The sequence below is a fragment of the Pseudomyrmex gracilis genome, unplaced genomic scaffold (assembly GCF_002006095.1).
Source record: "Pseudomyrmex gracilis isolate BER0280 unplaced genomic scaffold, ASM200609v1 scaffold_3, whole genome shotgun sequence".
Lineage (NCBI taxonomy): Eukaryota > Metazoa > Arthropoda > Insecta > Hymenoptera > Formicidae > Pseudomyrmex > Pseudomyrmex gracilis.
In genome coordinates, this window is record NW_018020587.1 from 835,300 (window position 1) to 857,106 (window position 21,807).

A 21,807-nucleotide genomic window follows, 5' to 3' on the forward strand; every position below is an offset into this window, starting at 1 on the left:
AAAGAGCAAGGTTGAATTTTCATATTGGTAAACGTGCAACATTCCTATCTAAAGATTTATTGTGCGCGTTCTGTATGTATGTTTCGCAAGTTCGAAAAATTCTGCTTTTAGGTCAACGAGCGCAGAAGTCAAAGAGACGTTTGGTGAATGAATAAAAAGGCAATGTCTGATCACCTTGTTTAAAATATTCAATTCAATTGTCTCGCAGCAACTGTAGTTTTAGAGAGTTTAAAAAAAGAGAGAAAAAATTTTAATACATCTAAATTTATATCTAAATTTATACGTGTGTTTAAAAATTTTTACTAATATTTATCGACGAAAGAATTGCTTTTAAACCTTTTGATATCTTATTTTCTGTGACCTTTGCCTCTCCAGATTGTTTCGGACACGATGAGTTCCACTTAAATCAGAAGAACAGACATCGTTCATTTAACAGGTGTGTTTGACAGTACGTAGATGACGACAACGCGCAATTCTAACGGCCGGCACGACAAACGCAGAGTCACAGGCAGATCGTTATGAACTACAGTTATTGCGTCAGTTTCCCAACTTCGTTATTTGAATAGTTGGAATTCTTCATCGGCTTGATTCCAGTATTGCATTCTGCAAAATTCCATTAATGCGGGCACTTGATAGCCGTGGCAGAGTTCATGATAAGCGAGCGCGCTTTTTACTTTCAAAGAAACGCGAACTGTGGCGTTAAGTAAATTAATTTATTTCAAACAATATACTTATTCTTCATGTAAAAGACAAAAGTAAAATTATAAATTGTTAAAGTTTGGACGTAAAAGCATTAGCATATGTTAGAAATAAAAAAAAAAGTGAAATTATATTATTTGATATTTCAAAATAAGCTGTTAAAATAATATTTCGAACGTTTAACACGTCTTTGAAGTTTGGAACGTCGAGCGAAATTAAAACTATATTTCAAGAAAAATGTGGCATTTCTTTTGTGGCAGAAACTGAACAGAGTTCATTGTGTAACATTTATTAAATGTAAAAAGAATTTTACTTTTTGGAACGAAAGAGCGTGGGAAAGCCGCCAGCAATGTTTTTTTAAAACAACGAAAAAAACGTAAACTAAACGTTATTCTCCACTTTCTGTTGACTTTTTCATTTTAGTAATAAATTAATAAAAAGTCAGAGGTTATAGTTATAATTTTGGTGGCGTTGTTTGTATCAATCGCGCGCGTCTTAGAATATTCAGATAGAATGCGCGCACATTCCATTATAAATGCCGCTCCGAAGCGCAACAGCGATCGCACTCTGTAGCTCCTGTATAGATATTTCCGCCTTGTACACACTCTGACATGAAGGATGAACTAATTACAACAGTTCATCTCCCTAATTTGAACGGGCAGCAGCGTAAATATGGCATTAGCGATGACGTGTTCTCTTTAGCATGCGTTTGACCGACGAAACGATCGTACGCAAAGACATCTGAAATTTATTTAAAAAAAAAAAACAAGATTCCTAAAGGTTCTAAAAGTTTTAACAAATTAAAATTAAAAAATGCATTTAGTTTTGTCATTTCAATTTTGTAATTTTTGACGAGAACCCAACACGAGGGTCGAACGTTAATACATACATTTTTTTCTATAATAAATCAGTTCTATTTGTTCCGTAGTCTATTAAAAAATGAGAATCTTTTTTGAAAGTTATATATTTCAGACTCTGACGGCACAACATTCGTGTTGCCGTTTCTTTAAGCATTGTAAGTCGTTTTTCACACAAAGAATTTGCGCGATCAAGCCAGACACTTCGAAAAAAATTTATATTTATATAATAAACAAAAATCAAATGACGGTGGGAAGCTCGCTCAATGATTGAATATCGAAATGAGATGTTTATCAAAAGCTTAGAGAGAGATACGTAAACACGAAATATTACAAACGACGTGCGCGTTCATTTGAAAGGGGCAGATTCTCGAATTCGGGCAAAGCTCGAGAGCAGAGCCTCTGTAAAAATATCGAAATCCTCGAGTGATTTAGTTTATCGGATTCAATAGAAAGAACTGGATTAGTGTGCTACACCTTTTCAATTCCTGAAGGAGAACAGAGAGTAACGAAAACGAAGCGAAACTCCCAGCGTGCGAGTCTGGATTTTCTCTCTTTTATATAGAAAAATCTCTCATTGTCGTCGCCGTGTACTTCGCCGTTCGATATTTCGATGTGTCGAGAACGTGGGAATGTCAAGTTGTAGGGATTTAAGGGAGGTTCCCTTTCTCGCAGAAATATTGTCGCGCTTCGGAACGCGCGCGCGCGAGAAAGAACGATGCTTTTTTCGTATTCATGCCCTGGAGTCAACTAACGCCCGCAATCCGCTCACGGCTTCACTCGCGCTTATGTCCGCGCTTTATGTGTATGTGTATGTCCCGAAATTTATGCTAACGTCGTACCGGCCATTTCTTCTTCGTCACTCATTCCCCGCGGGAATTTTTCACCTTTATTTTCCGCCGATATCTTTCACCCGTTCGCGATTTTTTTTCACTTTGACTGACCCCCTTATTCTCAATTGTGCTTTTCTGCTCAAAGTCGTCGTTTCTTTTTCTGCAGTTTGTAAATCAATTCAAAAAACCGAACGAATTTATTGTTTATAAAAATTCCGGAACAATGTCAAGCTTAAAAGCGCACAGTGAGGCATCATAGTTGACGATACATAGTTATTCTATCATGTTTTTAACACGTAAGCTCAATAATATCTCGCTGCGATATATCGAGCAGACACTAACGAACTTTATGGCGAGCTGCCGCACCGGCTATTAATGCGGACAAAACTTTGTTTACTGCCCCGGTTAGTCGATGATAATAGACGGCTCGTGCATGCTGCCGGAGTAAACTCCACTAATCAAGCGTCATCTCGTTAATTAACACGTGAATCTCATCAAATCAAATTGCGCTCATTTCAGTAAAAAAAACTAGACACGGGCGATCGGAAAAATAAAATGGGGACCTCTCTCTCTTTAACTTTTGTCTCTGCAACCTTCGTTCGCTTTTCTCTTATTTTTATAGCGATTTGTTTTATCAGCGGCACGTGCCGGTTTTTTATATCGCGAACGAAAAACCCGCATGAACCGCGCGTCTGTCATTTTTCGCAGATTGGTTTTGCGTTATCGTCACAACTTGTTTCAAATCAAAATACTTTTCTAGAGAAGAAAAAACTGTTATCTGCGTTCCCGTAATTGGATACAGATTGATTGTTAATGCGACATTCGCGTGTCACGCGATGCGTAAGTAATTTGCACATATACATACATATGTAATAATTCTCGTTACCGATAAATATACGTGGCAAAATTTGTAACCGACACTGTTATCGACACGGCAAAAGTGGCCCTCTAGACTTTGACTAATATACGCGTGTGTAAGCTTCGTTAGAAATTTAGTTCAATTTAAGTTTCGTTCCAGCTTGTGGTTTCCTCCGTGCTATTGAATCGACAATGTTGTGAATTTGCCATTGTTGCGTCGAATCTAATCTCGGATTCGTACCGGCGAACGAGATGCGCACAAGTCAGGTGGTAGTTTACGTTTCCAAGTGAATTAACGTATATGATATATATATATATATACGCGTGCGCGCAATTTTGTCTAACTTTTCTGCGAACTTCAATACCTATGTTTGCCCGTGTCGCAGATTTACGAAGAAAAACGCACGAACTTTTTTATGTTGACGGCTTTTAGAAGCGCTTTCTTTTAAAAATAAAGGTTTTTTCAGAAATTAATATGACATGATTAAATATTGGACATCAGCTACAGTATAAAACGTGCTACATGTGTACGTTGCATCCTGGAAATGTCAGAGCTGCATTTTAACTCAAATTCCGGGGAAATCCCGCGCGGCGTTCTATGAAATTTTTATGCGCACCAATAAAAGTAATTTGTCGCTTTATAACGCGATATGTGCGGACTGTATAAGCGAGACCATAAATAAATACGGTGTATAACGCCGTTGTAACGCTCGTATTTGCTGTTTAGCTTTTCGAAGAATCAATAAAATCTCATTAGAATTTCAATGATTAATTTGAAGAGTAATATTATTTTGCAAGCCAAAGAAAACTTATGAAATGGATTAAATGGCAATTATTGCCGCGCTAATTTTCACGCATTCAACTCCGAGCGGACTGAATCCGAAACTTTATGTAGCGGACGCGGTGCGCGAATCGTAACAAGCGGGACGGAACGAAATAGATTGTCGACGAGAAAGATTGCGAGGATTCCTTCGAATTGTCGACGAGTGTCGTCTGCGTTCGTATTCGTCTCCGTCGCGCCACAATTGCCGTTAATGGCTGAGCATCTCTCGACCTGGAAACTCCGAACTGGGCAAGACTGGGAAGGCATTACGCGGAAGGAAAATTTTCCGGAAATCGCACGGCTTTAATCGCGCGATATTAACGATCGGGATTCCTTTTAAATGCGACTTATAAAAGTACCGTCTTCAATGCGCGAAAAGAGCGAAAGGAGAGAAGAGAGAAAAAAAAAAAGACAACAAACGAAGAACTGAGAGAAACATAAAAAAAGAAAAAAATTGTAAAGAAACTTATTATTTCAAGAAATACTTTCTTAAAACCAATAAGGACGCACGGTAGTGTATTTATTATATGATTCAACATTGTTCCTTGATGCCAACTTCCAAAATGATTTGTAACACAAAGACGTAAGATCTTTCAATCAAATACGAACATTGATATAAGGAAACGATAACGGATATATATTCGACGAGCGAATTTTAGATCTCGATTTTACGGACGGAGATAGTTAATGAAAACTTTGCATAGATGCATAATTATTATCCCGGACGCCCGCATAGCTGACGTCTATCAATGCCATCCACGCCGATATATATACGGCTATTTGCTGCGGGAACGAAATCGATAATCCGATTTCATTATCACATCGTAGAGACCGGCTACGGTTCTATTAACTAGCACGCGTCGATTCCATAAATATACAGCAGCGGGCACAATAGCATAAAATTATGCTGCCGGTAGTTCGATTTTCAGAGTACGACGCACTTCACCCAGTGCCATTAACAGCACGTTGATTCTATTAATTGAGGAACTGCACATATGACGTAAAATCACAGACATTTTTTTTTTTTTAATCATCTCGAAAAAGTTTTTACTCTTTTCTCATGTAACAATGTCTAAAGTAACGTAATAGACAACGTTTAAAAACATTGTAGGTCTTGTAATTAATTTAACTTTTGTTATTTGATATGCAATATATATATGTGCGTGTATTATTGTAACTAAGATTAATTAAAAAATTAATATTATATAACATAGATTTCACGTTACAATTTATCTCACAGTCAGATACTAACGAACGTGTTTTTAATGAGTGATAAATATGTTTTATGCGCAAAAACGTGACATGCTTTTAAAAGCATGACGCGCTTATCAATCTACAAACTAAAATCGAAAATTGTTCCAAAAGCCGTACGTATTTACGTTTAATATCTATAAGCTTGGAAATCGTGACGCATTTTTATATCGTGAAAGGCAGAAAAAAAAACGAACTGGTTGTGTGTCCAGAAGTAGCATTTGGTCAAATCATTTGCGTGTTTGTACCAACCAGAATATTGCTCAGAAAAATCCGACAAAATGCCTAGCGGGTTAGAGAAAATCTAGAAAAATGAAAAAAACAATATCACCCGCGCATTTTCAACACGTGACGTTAGAAATACAAAACATTTCATATAAAATATTAGGTTTGTTCTAACTAATTTATTTGTTTGTCCGAAATTACGTGCCTTATCTGTTGATCTAAATGAGTTCGCTAAACGACGGCGAGTAAATTTACGAAGCGACGATAAAAACCCGAGTGAATGAATAACACGAGATTGACTTTCAAGTTCGATATCCTACGTGACAAAAATATGACAAGAAAATACATATTTTATATGCGAATTTATAAGTTCTGTTGTGTTGCGCCAACAAATGGAAAAGAAAGTATTTGTTTTCACGACTTTTAGTAAAATTTGAATTTAAATTGTAGATATACTGAAATTAGCAATTCGCGTTCTCGCTGTTATATTTGCGTATTTGTGTGTATTCTTGTACACAATTTGTTCGAGAGATTTTGTCGGATTTTGTCGCGAAGTAAAATACAACATTTGATAAGACATTTCTCTCATGCTGGCAACTATCACGAAGAAACTTCCTGCGATAAAGTTTAATATCTCGATGCGTGACTGTCACGAATAACTGTGAAGGTGTACAGGTGACATTTGTGTCACCAGGTAATTCCCATGGAAATCACAATCACGCAAGTTGGAGAACGAACATCGCGGTAAAGTTCCTTACGGCAAACTTATTGGTACTAACTCGAAATTACAATTCAAGTGTGATGTTAATACAATTGTTGTTTACACATGTGGCTTTTTTTATTGTATTTTAACATTTCCTTAAGAGAACGCTAATGTATCACAGTAAAACAAAAACGTATAACTGTTTAAAATATATTTTGTTTACATTATAAAATGAAGACATATAAAACCTTTGACATTATTCTCTCTTCTGTGCAATCAATTCTCGATTTATCGCGGGATTAGCTGAGATAAGGTCAAGTTTCTTGGAAATCATCCCCTAAAACAGAATATTGTAGTAGAGTGAAAGATGAGATATTACAGCGCGCGCACAAAGCGCGCATTATCTGCATTATTCAATTAACGCACAGATTGCGACGCGAGAACATCTACGTAAAGAGACGACGCACAATTTCAATAAAATGATTCACAAATTTGTAAATATAACAATATGTAAATACAACAACATGTAAATGTAACATTAATTTTGTTCTTAACATTTGTTGGCCTGATCATTTGTTTCATTATCGTTTTCTGTATATTTTCGTGTATATTTTTTTACGTTAGTATATGTTTTTTATTACATTATTTTTATTTTGTCTTTATTTTTTATCTGTTTTGTATTTTGTTCTGTTTTTGATTCTTTTGGGAGTTTTTCCCGTTTACAAGCAAACAAACAAATATAACAATTGTAAACCTGAAAAAAAAACAGTAATTTAAAATAAGAATAGAAAAAACAGCTTGAAGAGATCAATGAATATTAATAAACCCACTCAGTCACGAAGATGTTGCGCAAAACAAACAAGAAAACAAACAAGCAAGGCAATCTGTCATGTTTCATCTGACGACTCGGTCGCCGGGCGATTCTACTTGCTGAACGTGAGTACAATCCAAAATACGAGTATTCTCTTCTTTAAATTTTCTTGATTTCAATATTCCAGAATCAAAATCAGGTCTTAGGGTCTCTTATCGAAGTTTCGTTCGCACCCACTCTCCTTTACCTTGTTTAACGCGGTGTAAACGTATCCGTACGCGCGAGGAGCATGAAAGCGCGGCAGCAGGTATAGGCCCGGCCTGGCAGGAGCGTAGGTGAGCTGAAATAGATCGATGGACGTGATGCGCACGCAAGTACCTCCGATGCCCCCTGCGAGAAGGGTGAGATAGAGCCAGCGCGCCACGAACCTCGATAGGTAGAACGGCATCGAGAAATAGCCTGGTGGGAGTCATTGAAGAGGGTGAAACGGCCAGAAGTGGCGCCGAAGGAGAGACGAAGGAAGGGGATTTGGAAACATGGAAGGGGTGCTGGTAAACCTAGGAGAGAGAACGCGAGAGAGGAAGCTGGAGAGTGAGACACCGCTACAAGAGAGACAACAAAGAGGGTGAATCGAGAAGGGAGATGCGTGCTATGATGTCTCAAGAGAGAGAGAGACATCCACGAAAAAGCGAGAAAGACCGAGCAGCGATACCGCTTTGAGAGAAAGAGACAGATGACAAAATAGGAGTGCGTGAAGAATGAATAGAGACGGCGACACCGTGTTTGAGTGCAAAAAGAGAAAAAATTAGTCTATAGAACAGACAGAGAAGTCTCTTGAAAGAGGTGGTAAAAAGTGAGAAATGTAAGAGCGACGAAACGAGACAGACGATCTCCTGTAATTCTAAACAAGAGCAAGATGGAGCGATGTTCGGAGGGGAAATCACCTGGAATAGAGAGAGAGGGGTGAGATCGAGAGAGGGTGCAACTGGTGAAAGTGGAAGGAGTAGGGCGCGATTGGACACGAGAGAGAGAGAAGGACAGAAGAAGGAAAGGAAGGAGAGAGAAAGAGAAAGAGGGAGAGAAAGGCACGCGACGGCATCTCACCTGTTTGCCAACCCGCCAGTCTGGTTTACGCACCCGGTCATCCGTCGGCGCTACAAGTGGCTATCCCACTTCGATTCTCGAAGCGCGCGCCTCATTCGGGTCGTTCCGCTCTCCCTTCGCTGCGATTATTCGTTCTCATCCGGAAAACACTCGTAAATCGCGAAAGTGCGGTTAACATACAAGGGACAAGATCGCGCGACACAACTCGGCGTCTCGTTCTTCCTGCTCGCCATCACACCGTCAGACGTCAGCGCGACGGTGAGTAATCGGAATCTGCGTTCGGTCCTGACGCATGCAAACTGGGTCACCAGTAACACTCGTAGATCGCGCGATCGTTTCCGGTTACCCGCCAGATCGGATGACGGGAGGCTCCGTTTCGTAATTTGAGGCGTGCGCGCGCGCTTTGATTTGCGCGTTGTCATTTCAGAGATTCAAAATCATTCTATGACACAATTGTTGTTGTTTATCCGTAGTTATGTTAACAGTTTTAACTTCCTTTCTTGCGAATAATAAATTAAAAATTAATATTATACAAGAAGTGAGCGTCGGTGACACAACAGTCAACTTTTCAGTCGGTGGATATTTATTGTTGATTTTTACTACTTGCTTTCGTACACATTTTTTTTGTTTTCCAAATATTCAAAGATTGATGTAACAAACGCTGAAAAACTTGGAAAATTGAGAACACGCGTGCCGTAAAAGTGATCGACACGTCATTGAGTGGCTATTCTGCTTGCGTACGTGATCGTTTTACTGAATCAAATCGAGAATGGAAAAAGTTGCAATCGAGCTCGTCTTTGTCGCGTTTCCAAGTTGCACGAAAAACTTGTTTAAAGTAAAGCAAATATAAATACACAGACAATCTCGCGGAAATTATTAAAGTAACTTGAAAACGTGCAGCGTGCTTTAAAACTTTTTTCATATTACTTCTGAACATTTGAGTCTGTTTTGTTTTGCATCTTTGACTCTGTTATTAAAAAAACTTTATTATAAAATCATCACAAATAAATTACGTAAAACTGTTTTCTTTGTCAGATAAAACAATAGACTAATAAACGCTTAAAAGAAGATTTAACAATTTTTGCGCACAACATTCTTTTAAATATTTCAAAATCAAATAAATAATGCATACTCACGCGTTTCAGGGTGCCAAGAAAAAACAATTCAAGATTAGGATTAATAGTCGAGATTGTGGGATGTGCAACAATAATGACGAACATTACTTAAACGCGACAGTTTGACTAACCAATTGATGCAAAGCTCCTATCTCGGTGAGACACGTACGCAATCGGATCACATAGCGAGTAGCGAGGGTCAACGTACTGTCGAACATGTCGAGAATTATCGCTTCTATCTGAATTGTCATTCGCGGGTCGATATACGGATAATGTCTCTTGATAGCTTGGGAGCGTCGATGCAATATGGATAGAATTTCTTTCGTGCTATGTATTGTCCGACGTTCATTCAATGATCTTCGGGAACACTTAATAGAAAGCCGACGACGAAATGTCTGTTTTTCGATTCGGCATGCCGTAAATATAGCAATCTGTATCAATTAAAGAGCGTTTCTACTTTGCGAGTTTTATTCAATATATATTCAAACTAAATTAATATTATTCGGAATTGAAATTATTCGAGATATATGAAACAATAAAATATTTTATTCAGCGATATTAACATAGCGAATGTAGCAAGATCGTACTGCTGATCTACATTGATTTTAATAACGCATTGATGCTGAGAGTTAAATTAAATAAAAGCAGTTTATTTTATGGGAAAATGTAGAGAAAGTAATAGACATTTTTATATTATTAAATATTGTTGACTTTATCTTCCAAAATCACGACAACGCGCATGAAACTTTGTGTCAATACACTGATGCACTTTCGACTCGGTTTCTTTTTCTAGCGTTCTATCGCGGCACGAAATCGCGCAATAAGATAATCCATACCGTCGTCATCGGCGAAAATCCTAATCAAGTATTTCGAAAGCCGGACAGTCAGAAATTATCTACAACCGTAACACATAAATCGATAGATATATCGAATTTGTCGCGACTTTTGCATCTGGGAATCTGTTAAAGTTATTAACTCATTTTCAAGAGGATTTGCTACCGCGCGAGCCGAACGTGGTACTAAAATTAATCAACGGCGCAGCGCGCAGTCTTCGTTAAGAGAACACGAGGCCGTGTAGCGACCATTAATTAAATGACAGCCGAAACGAGTAATCATTCTCGACACGACGGGGACTCTCCTTCGTGATTGTGTTGTTGTACGTGCGTTCGGAAGAGTGTGAATCAGCGAACTCTCTCTCTCTCTCTCTCTCTCTTACGCGATCGATCGGCCCTGCCTTGCCAGTGACAGAAAACGTGATCAAAGACATCTGTCGGATTACAAAGATCCGTTTCCACATGACGGCGCGACACAGGAAAGACTCTACCGACTGTTTTCTCGTCGGATTGGTGAAAAAAGAAGTGAACAAAAAAAACTCAAAAGATGAAAAATACCAAGTGAGAAATGTGAATTTTCCATTGAAATCTCATCAAAAAAACATTTGCAAATAAACAAAGCTTGTAACACATGCATTTATAGTGATATAATATTAATTGTTATACCTAAATGTAAATGTAAACAAAAGAAAACGAAGCCTTGCTTGATATCTTACTCTCGCGAACACGTTAACAAAATATTGCAACGCTTAACATGTTAATACTTATGCAAGTTGGGTATTAAATGAAGCTTTTCTCTAAGAACTAACGTATACAAGCTATTCAAGGAACGGGAGTTTGATTTTGCATACGTTCCGCACACGTACCGCATGAAAACTACTGTATTTGCATTACAAATGTCCGGACGAGGGATGATACGTACTTCAATTCGCACTTTAATTCACGATGACGCGCGGAATTAAGCGACAAGACAGCCGTCTGTCTATTATATATGCTCGAGAACAATTACCTTCTACTTATTTCTCGTCTATCGACACATCGCGGAGAGATAAATTACCGATTGTGCATGGGCCGTCACTGGGCTGAACGGCGGCGATGATTATGAAGCGAAAATACGCGGTGAAAGAGCTCCGAAGCCTTTCCGATATTGGAAGAATCCATCAGAAATCTATTGCCGACTGTGAAACGCGGAGGAAAACTGACGACGAACGGACTAGCGAAGAGATTTCCCCGGCGCACTCAATTCGAATACGAAAAACACGCACTTGATCCGCACGTTCTCGGCGGAAACACATTGTTCATTGCGTTTCCGCTTCTCGCGAACAAGGAGTGCTAAATCGAACACGGTATAACTTCCACAATCGACGCAGAATCCCGCGGATTTACACAACGCGGAATTTTCTCACGACTTTCAACTCTGCGAACTCATCTCTCTAAAGCGCACGTTGCAAATTTTTATTCCGCTTGTTTTTCGTAGTGTATGTTTGATTTAGGACCCCCGTAGAACTGTGTTTGAATGAACGTTGAAAGTTCACGAACGGAACGTGATCCTTACTCCGCCTTCTTCTTCGTTCTTCGGAAATACTGTCGACGGATAAAGATGATCGAGATTTTTTTCCCGACCGTGACGATATTCATTCAGATGATATTATGAGCGATGACGTACAGAGAATAACGATGCATCGTTTATAGCTCGCATAAAATGCAAAATCCTGCAGATGTGCATGCGAAGTTTTCACATTGCAATTATGTAACTTGTTTTTGAAGAAGAGATTTTAATCTTGAACCGTTTTTTTTTTTGCATTTTAGTAAGTAAACCTTTGATGTATTTTATTTGATTTTAAAATAAAAAAACTTTAGTGCAGAGTTTTTATGTAGTTTATTTTTAATAATTTTTGAAGAGAGAGTTTCGAAAAATGTTGCGGACAAAATCTCCCAAAAGTTTTCAGAATTAAGATCTCAACATGTTTTAGTAGAATTTAAATTGATTGGGGAATATATTGCTTCCCGTCCGCCTTCTCGAGCATCCAATTTCGCGCGATCTCGAAATATTCACCGTAAATCGAAGAGCTTTGTGTTAAACTTCGAGTTTCGCCGTTAGCCGGTAAGCTCGTTGAGAACATAACTACAATCGTGTACATAATAAACCTAAACCTAACCGTATAATAAGCCTAATTGTGTTAACAAACTTGCACTGCAACTTTATGACGGATATATCTTTTCGAAGGTATGCTTGTTATTACGTATGTGTGTGACGTCGTTCCAATATATCGAGGCAAGACTGTCACGTGTCGTATTTACGTGGGGGAGAAAACGAAAATGTTAATCGCGACTTCTTCATCTGGTGGTTACTCTGCGGTATATCTCACTTCAAGTTATATCAACAAACTAAGTCTCTCTGCTTGTAACTTTTGCGGAAGTGGCAGTCGTTGCTCCTGGGATTTAACCTTCGAAGATTTAAATTCGAAATCGCAATAGAGTTCGCATAATTGTATTTATCTTTCTTCTACTTTTTTATATACCTTTTTCGACCGCAACTGTCCGACAATCTTGTTTTTCCATCTTCTTTCTTTTTGCAACAACAGGGAGTTATTCCGCTTATACTAAATAAATAAAAATATAAACTATTAGATCCAGCGGGTTGTTGTTTCTGTAGTGACAATTTTGTTTTCTGCATAATTATCGAGAGAGTTGCGCAACACGGGCAACTGAAACTAGTTATCACAAACAGTGATTCCGAGTGAAATTTTCGTGAAATTGAAGTCGATCCGGCGGATTCCAGCGGAGACTGTCATCGACAGCCCGTCCCCGTCGGCGCGGCGGCGCTTTGAGGTCTGCGAAAATTGAAGCCAATTTACGTAAAGTGTATTATAAATCTGCAGTATATATATGTAACGTATCTACACGCGATATATACGATACACCTATCGCCCGTTTTGTCGGCGAAACATAATGGCGAGCACAATGGCCGTTACGCGTGCATTGCGGAAGAATCGACGGATCCAACCTCTCTGAAACAAGGAGAGAGGGAGAGGTTGAGGCTTTTTACCGAAAACAATTCCTGTACATGGCAGGGTGGGTCGACAGAGTGTGGCTCGCTCCTCCATCTCTATTACGGTCGTTCGAGGCAAACGTGAGGCAGACGAAGAAGCAAGAGAGAGAGAGAGAGAGAGAGAGAGAGAGAGAGAGAGAGAGAAAGAGGAATTTTCGACCTGTGAGCACGACAGAGGGATAATGGGAAGCAACGAGAGCGAGCGACAGGTATAGAAAACCAGGCAAATCTCGCCGGATGCCTCGCGTTAATTTTCCTCAATATTTTCTAGTTGTTATATTTCTCGCAGACAATAATAGTAGCTGTAACATCGCTCGTGCATAGCAAGCACGAATAATATAGCAACGAGATATTTTAGAAAACCCTCGCGAACGGGATCTTTGGGGATTTGCGCGCGACTTGTTATAATGCGCGTCGAGGATGCATCGATAGAGCGCTTCTTTGATGAGAAATCTTTTTGTTCCCCGGACAGATTACTCGGCTGTTTTCGTTCAGATTAATCTATCGGCGTTTGAAAGAGTCGCGAGTGATTATTGCGTCGCTTGTTTTCAAAGTGCTGAGATAAGATTGCGATCGTAATAAAAAAAAAATGCGCGTAAAACTTCCACATTCGTTCAGTCTTTATGTGGCCTGATCTAAAACTTATTACGGAGTAAAGTATCGCGACAAGTCGGTTGGCTTATCACCGTCATCGCATATTTAAAGCATGCGGGTGCGGCAGACACCTGGTTAAATTAATTAATGTAATTAACGGAGCTGCTTGGCGACGCTGGAACGGGATTGTGTGTGGGTAAATTCCGTGGCGCGAGCCGCGTAATGGGCACACACATAGCGTTCTGTGTTCCATGTGCATTAATGATAGGCCAATAATTATAATAATCGTAATCTACGTATGTAGAGAGAGAGAGAGAGAGAGAGAGAGCCGGTGGCAGGCAAACCACATTCGTTATTGGCGCTCGATTGACTTGTACGCGCCAGTTGACGTCCGTGAGTGACGGTGAATTCCACGCAGCTTGCGGCTATTGACAGAAGTCGGTTGATAATGGCCGTTTGTGCCAGCAAATCCTAATGACTTTCCGAATATTTCGTTATCCAAAGAGGTTCCCATTTCCTTATTAAAAAGATGAAAAGTGCCGACGTACTTATAATATATTGTATATATATGCACTAAACATAGAGATTTTTATCTTGTTTAAATTACGTGGATATGAGGAGTATCCTTGGATTCATATGTTAAAAAACTTAAGTATATGTAGAAATCGGCCAATAGAAACCGTGTGCAGAATATTTTTTGCAACTTGATAACGAGTCGAACTACTTTAAAAGATTAACTTCTGAGATGTTACATATTAAATTACAAAACGATTACAGTTTAAACATTATGAGAGATACGGAACTGTTAAACAAAACTTACTTATCGATTATTAATAAACTTTGACTCTTATTTTTACTTCATATACTTGAGTTTTTTATCTTGTTTATTTGCAATGTAAAAAAATATAAGCTATAGAATTAAAAGTCTTCAAATTATTTTGATACTAAGCTTTGATTAAAAATAATTTAATTGTTTAATGTAAAATTATTGGTGTAAAAATGTTTCTTTTTTCCAATTACTTTTATATATGTATTATTTTTGATATTAAAAATATAAACAGTAAAATTTAAAACTTCCACGTTCGAGGAATGTGATTTCAACGCAAGAGTGTAATGTTAAGGTAATAGGATTATACACTCGGAATATATAAGTAGTTTCTGTTTTGTTATTATTTTCCATTCGTCAGATACAAGTTGATTTTAAAATAACGGAATAATAACAATCCGCGTTGTGTCTCGATGACCTTTCGAGCAATTAAAATATACAAATATTGTTGATATTCGCGACTTACAGTTCACAGCAAGTAGCTTCGCAAATTTAGATATTCCAATATTACGTGAGATTTTCAGCTTAGATAATATTACAAGCGGAAATTCGTGAAAGAACGATCGCAAATCAACGTAATAATTAGGCTTGCGTGGTAAATAGATCTTATGGTTACTTGAGAATTTGTTACAACAAATATGCTTTCTTGTGTTTAAATTCTTTTTTTTAATTACTAAAGAATTTTACTAACGGAAATGTCAACGTCAAATAATACATAATGTTCGTGCATTTATTCAGAAATTCGGAATGAGATTAACTCATGAAACTGAAATTCGCACAAACAATTCTCTAATAAAACTGCCCGATACGTCTATGGTTCGTGTTACTGAATAATACATAGAATATTCCATTCATGCGTATTACGCGTGAATTAATGTCGATGGTTAATTGAAACGCAATATGATACGCCTCATTCGAGAACTTCATCAGTCGATAAGTCTTCTCGGCCTCTTTTTGTGTATATGTGTGTATTCGATATTTTCTCTTTTTTTTTTTTTTATTCTTGTTTGCCTCTCAAAGATCAGTTAATTTCCACCAGTTTCGAAGCGGTTACGGTGGTGGAGCTATTGGAAAGTCGATGGCTTTTAATTTAAAATGCCGCCTGCGATACACAAAAAAATCGAAGAATCGAGCGTGCAACCGACTCTTTCCACCTCGCTCGGGAAGTTTTTATTGCTTTTATTACCGTATTCTATATATACTACCCGCGAAGCTTTCCTTTTCAACTTTTTCAACTCGTTGTGCTTCACCAATCAGAATATTCGCGGTGTGCACGTGCTGTTTCTTGCGTTCGCGGTTTAATTTCGCCGCGGCTGTGCTATTTTAAATATCTTCGTTGCACGTAACAAGATTTAATTAGAAAATGTAATTTCTCTTTACTGACACACCGTGTTCGTTTCAAGTTCTTCCTTGCCGAGTTTTTCGCAGCATCAATGAGGGAGAGAGAGAGAGAGAAAGAGAAACAAAATTAATAATAATATTAAGAAAGTTGCAACTACAACACAAACGATATGAATATAATCGCAATTATATTGCTATCCGGCAATATTTTACCGTGTGCTATACGCACTCACACATATATAAATAAATTTGTCTGATATTTCCTCAAATATATATTAAATGTTATTTTAATTAAATATTCATACATCTATATCATATATATATATATGTTTATTTAGATTTTTCTTCAAAAAATATTGCCAGAAAATAAAATAATTAATGTCAGTAAAAATATACCAAAAATTCAAATTAAATGAAACAAACATCGATATACACACACATACTAAATTAATTAGCAATGTTACAACAATTCGCAACTTTAAAGAGCAGTTGACATTGCATATATTAGCACTTTGATATTGCACGATATAATTCGAACAAACGAACACAGTGAGTGTGAACGCTACTTCTCGCGCAATAACTGTCTGGATATATGACGCTGACTCGAACTACTGGCGCAATTTATCACCCATCACAGCCTTCTTGAAGCGTTTCTTTTTTTCCGTGTGCGCGATATGTCGTATACGTACATTTCTGACGCTAACGTACCTGAAATATGGAGCACGAGTTTCTGCGGTAGGCAAATTGAAACTGTTTGTCCGAGCGTTTCGATATCGCGTGTTGGATAATAGCGAGAATGTCCGGCCGTTTCGAGCATGCATTACGAGAATTAATTGCGCTGTCACTATCAACGTTTTCAGCGACCTCTTCTCTTCGTGCGAATTGCTTCGAGATCCACATTTCCGGAAAGGTTACTTGTGATTAACAATCGTGAGCGGCAAAACGAATATAAATGATCGATTTGCCTCGCACACGTTCGACGCACGCGCACTTACATATGTATAATTGTGTGTCCGTGCACATTTATACAATGTTTTGTCTTTGTTTAATGAATTTTGTCAGACCGTGTTTTCATACATTTGTACATCAAACCGTATTCGAGTTTCTGGTTGCGAGATAGCAATTTTGTTATTACGGAAATAGAATTTGATCAGAAGTTACACAAAGTAACCGAGACGTGAATTAAACGCACGTTTGCAGTCAATTTGAAATAGGCGGAATTAATTCGCAATTCTATGCAAAAGCCTCTACACATTTGAGAATGATATTTGCGTTATTGTCCAAGCGCGCAATTCGCTCGACAAACAAGTGTATTTCATTTCGCTTCCCGCCTTTTGTTTCTGTTTCCCACTCCCAATGCGATCCTAAGTGCTAAATATTATTAGCAACGAGAATACATGTATCGAAAAAAAAACTACATAAAATTTTCCCGTACATTTTACGCACCTCATATTTCGCTCCTTAGATACAAATATCTCTTGCACGTTTCTCGTACGAAGATTTCTGGCATTCGATCAATGCGCAACAGCGAAACGTCGAAATAACAAAATACACGCGACGTAACACAAAGTGTATCACGAATAACGGTTGTAAAAACATTCTTTTTACGAAAAGAATGCGTTCTTCATTTTTCATCTTTTTTCCTTTTTATAAATATTCACATCCTTGTGAATGTGTGTGTGTAAATTTGTTCGATAGGAAGTTATTTTGCAGAGATTTTTCCGTTGAAATTTTGTCGAGAAACAAACAATAAATGTAAAAAAGAAATATATATATATATAATACTGATACATTTTAAATATACATATATAAATACACACGTATCCTTGACTTGTTGACTACACGTGGACAGAGATGGAAATTTCCATGAGCCTTGTCGTTTTGCGACCTGCCTGGACGGTGAAACTTTTGAAGCGAATAAATGTTGGCTCTCTGAACCAAGTTTTAACGACTCCGCTCGGCACTCTGTTTCTGGCGTTCCGTCGACGACGACGATCCTTCGAACGCGCTCACATGGACATTATTTCCGTAATGAGGAAACGACCAATTTCTAAATTCCGGGAAAATATAAAGTGACTTCTTAAATGTTTACACCGCGTAGACATTGTAGTATCTGCTGAGTACCTTCACTACCAAGTATATTTTACAAGTATATTTCTAATTATAATTATCCTTTTGCGTGCTCTCGTCAAGAGATAAAAAATTTAAGTTTGTTAAAATAACACGTACATAAATTATTTTTACGAATTACGTCGCAAAAAAAAAAAACAATATATATACCAAAACCGCTGTTTCTTTTCGTACTTGATAAAAACGAAAATATCAAAAATTTTCAATATAAACATTCTTGCTTTTCGAACAAAATAATGTTTATTGAGAGAGAGTGTAATGCTAGACATTCGCCGATCGAAGAAAGCCGATCGAAGTCGGACTGCGCCGTCGGGATGTGTTCTGTGATCACGATCTCTCGGACACAAGCGTAATCCGATTTGCTCGTCTTCCGCGTGAGATCAGAATGCTAAGAAGGGCGTACTCGAAAATACATATCCTCCGTAACAGAACCGGCGTAGAATACTTCGACGCGGCATGATAAATATGTGGATGTGCGAGGAATTTGGAGAGATATCCATCCGTAGCACCGTGAGAGATGCCGTCGCACTGGTGTGACATTCTGAGATACCTTGTAGCACAGATAATACGTTATAATTAAATATACGGAACGCGAGAGATTCGAATTTTCGACTTTTGCTTTGTGTGTCTAAAAACAAATGTTTTGTAAATACTAGTAGCAATCGTGTTATATACACGCACAATATGTGTTATGTCGTTTTACGATTCCTATGAATGAATATATTTACTTCAGTGTTTACAATATCAGAACGTCAACACGGTTTTAATTATTACTGCAAAATGTAAACCGATCTAAATAATAGATACATCTTTGCATCGCGATTTTATTATTGCATTAATGTATTTCAAATTACGGAAAGGAGCAACAATGTACACGTGACTCGTGAACGGACGATGTAAAATATAGGTTAATTAGATAATTGATATTCGTTTTGTTTGTAGAGAAATCGCGAGAACATATTTTCTACAAACTTAAAATTATTTTCTCATTTTCCAGGAAGAAAATGGGAACAAAACTTTCGGCGCTTTTTGTTCGTATTAACGTATTTTAAGTTTTTAGTAATAAAATAGTTTTATATTAAAATACAAAACTCGTACGTGTACACGTTTTTAACAAAGTTTTGTGTTTTTATTGGATTTTTTTTTAACATCGTTGAATTACCGAAGGTATAACTTTATTTTAATAAAAAGTGCAGCTCGCGATAAAAAGAAAGACGCGAATAACGTTAATGACTAACGAGAAACATTATTCTTTTTTATGCAAAAGGTGTGTGTTCACTGCGGTCGCAATTTTCCGTGGAAACTAACCGAGGTTCCTCTAGATAATTATCGGTAAAGTACATTAATCTCGTGAGAATAGCCGACATTAGTGGGAATTGTGCGAGATTAGCCGAATGAGAAATTATCTCTCTGATTGTTCTTAACAATTAAGACGCTTTTCCCGATCATTTGTTTAAATTCTGTCAAATAAGGATTGTGTGTCGCGTATTTAATTACACACAAAAAGCAATGTACATACACAGAGAAAACAAAACACGGAAAGGATGTTAATTTAAAGAAAAATGGCCTTCTCATTTATCGGTCATTATCGTGACAGACAGAGACAACGCGATATATAAAACATTGCGCCTTTGTCTATAGATGGAACTTGACAGCGCCCATGTTTGATTTCCATGTTATGAGCGTGACCGACAGGTATACATTATTTATAGTTCCCGTAGGGGAAACTTTGTACGCCGTGAATACTCTTTGGCCGTAAAAAATTTACATCTGTATAGATCGTTACACGCTTTTTCGACGACATTCATTTAGTCGCACTCGAACACCTATCGAAATGTTTGACTTGTTCTTTATCACGCGTTTTTATCGAAAACTCTCAATAAAAATTTCGACTTTTCGAAACTTTACGTCTATTGGTTGCTACATATTTTTTATTACAATTGTAATATTATATACATAGTTCAATACCAGAGAGCCGTGTGCGATTTATACAATTTATATATTTGTTAGTATTAATAAACTTTTAACAAAATAATTTATACTGTGCAATACCGATTAAAATAATATTACTGTGCGTTAAATAATAATATTAGTTTTATTTAAAATTTTTTCACTGTGAAGTTTTGCCACAAAGTTTTAACGACCGAAACAAAAGCCGTATTTTGCGCGCGTTGTGTACGGATTAAATTTAATCATATTAACTCAAATAGGCATTTAAGCGCGGACCGCCGTTTTGCGTAATCGGAACGCGCGTGAGACAAAAAAAAACTAACTATTTTTCTCCTCTGTTTATCGGAAATAATCGAAAATGGTAATTCACACGAGATTATCGAGTGACTGTGTCAAGTTTCGTTACGCGCGCGCGCAGTGGCGCGTAATTATCTGTCGGTTTTATAATGCTTATCAAACATAACGAGGAAGTAAGTTGCTTGTTTCGCTCTTTCGCAGACACGACGAAAACTAAGTGACGAATTAATGAGTTTGTCTTGTACACACCAAGACAGATTCAAGGATATTTTAATCTCTCATTATGTCGCCGCAACATTTTAGTTTTAAATATAGTTCAGCGAAAACAACGCACACAGTAAGACTCGGATAATTATAGATTCTTAGCGCAAGTTATTTAAATCTTAATAGAAACGGTAGAAAAAAAACGTAGTACAAGCGTTGTCAACTCGACGGTAGGGCAATAAAATATAAAGAAGGAACAAGAAATAGATGAACAAAGGGAAGGGTGTATCTTGATCGACGCGTAAGCTGACGCACGTGTCACTTCCTTACTCTCCGCCTTGTGTCGTGTAAAAATACAATGTATCGTATACGTATATTTGAGAAAAAGCTAAACGAGAAAGGAGAGAGAACAAATGTATAAAGCAACGTGACACAGGCGCGAGATCGCGAGTAAGTTCAGATTCAAAAGAAAGAGTAAAAAGGCGGAAAAGTACCCTCGAGTGGACGGCAATGCGGAAAAGATGGACGTAAAGAGGTGAGATGGAGGAGGGTGCGCTGTTCATGCGGTACTCGAGATAGGAACGGCCTCGAAGCATCAGGTGCTGCTCCTCTCGGCCCAGTTTTGTTCTCCATCATTCATCTTCTCGATTGCATCTTCGAGTAGTACTTTTCGATGTATTTGCGCCGTAAAAAGTCGCATTTTAACTGCGCAATTGCACAAAATTTTAAGAAAGAAAAAAAGATTTTCCAAACCCTGTGTTCTCAACTCTGTAAGTAGGAAGTCTCGGGAGAAGTTACTTGTCTTTTGACGAAGCACAAAATCGATTCGAAAAAACACTATTCAGACAAGCAACTTCTTCCGAGACTTCTTTGACCAAGAAGTACCGCACTAGATCGTTTATTATACAAAATTTAAATAAATATTAGAATCCACCAAATAAATAATTTTTATTATATAGAATAAAATTTTGCTGCAAGATATATATTTTCACGGGATAAAAAATATCGTTGTGTATACTTAACATGCTTTGTTGACATGACACGATAATTTTTTGTTATCCTATTCAAAGCAAGTGCTTATTTATAGTATTGGCAATTTGGACAGGATTTTTCTGTTTGTCTCTTGCGACGATTTGTGTTATATCGCTGGATCTACGCTATCCATCATGTTCTTTCGCGGCTGTTGAACCGCAGACTTTCTCCCATCCTTTCTTCTTCAAGGCACGTCACGTCGAAGAATTCATCATCGATCGTCCTTAACTTTCGACGATGTTATCCCGCCGTCGCGCATCTTCGGATTT

General features: G+C 37.7%; 1 protein-coding gene across 4 annotated transcripts in view; it reads left to right on the top strand.

Annotated features, from left to right (window-relative positions):
• Positions 1-8,200: 8,200 nt before the first annotated feature.
• LOC109854844 (BAI1-associated protein 3) overlaps positions 8,201-21,807 on the top strand; it is a 63,020-nt gene continuing 49,413 nt past the window's right edge. For all 4 annotated transcript variants that reach the window (XM_020428375.1, XM_020428386.1, XM_020428396.1 and 1 more), the window contains exon 1: positions 8,201-8,422. The gene's annotated coding sequence lies outside the window, so the exon portion shown is untranslated. The remainder of the gene's footprint in view (positions 8,423-21,807) is intronic.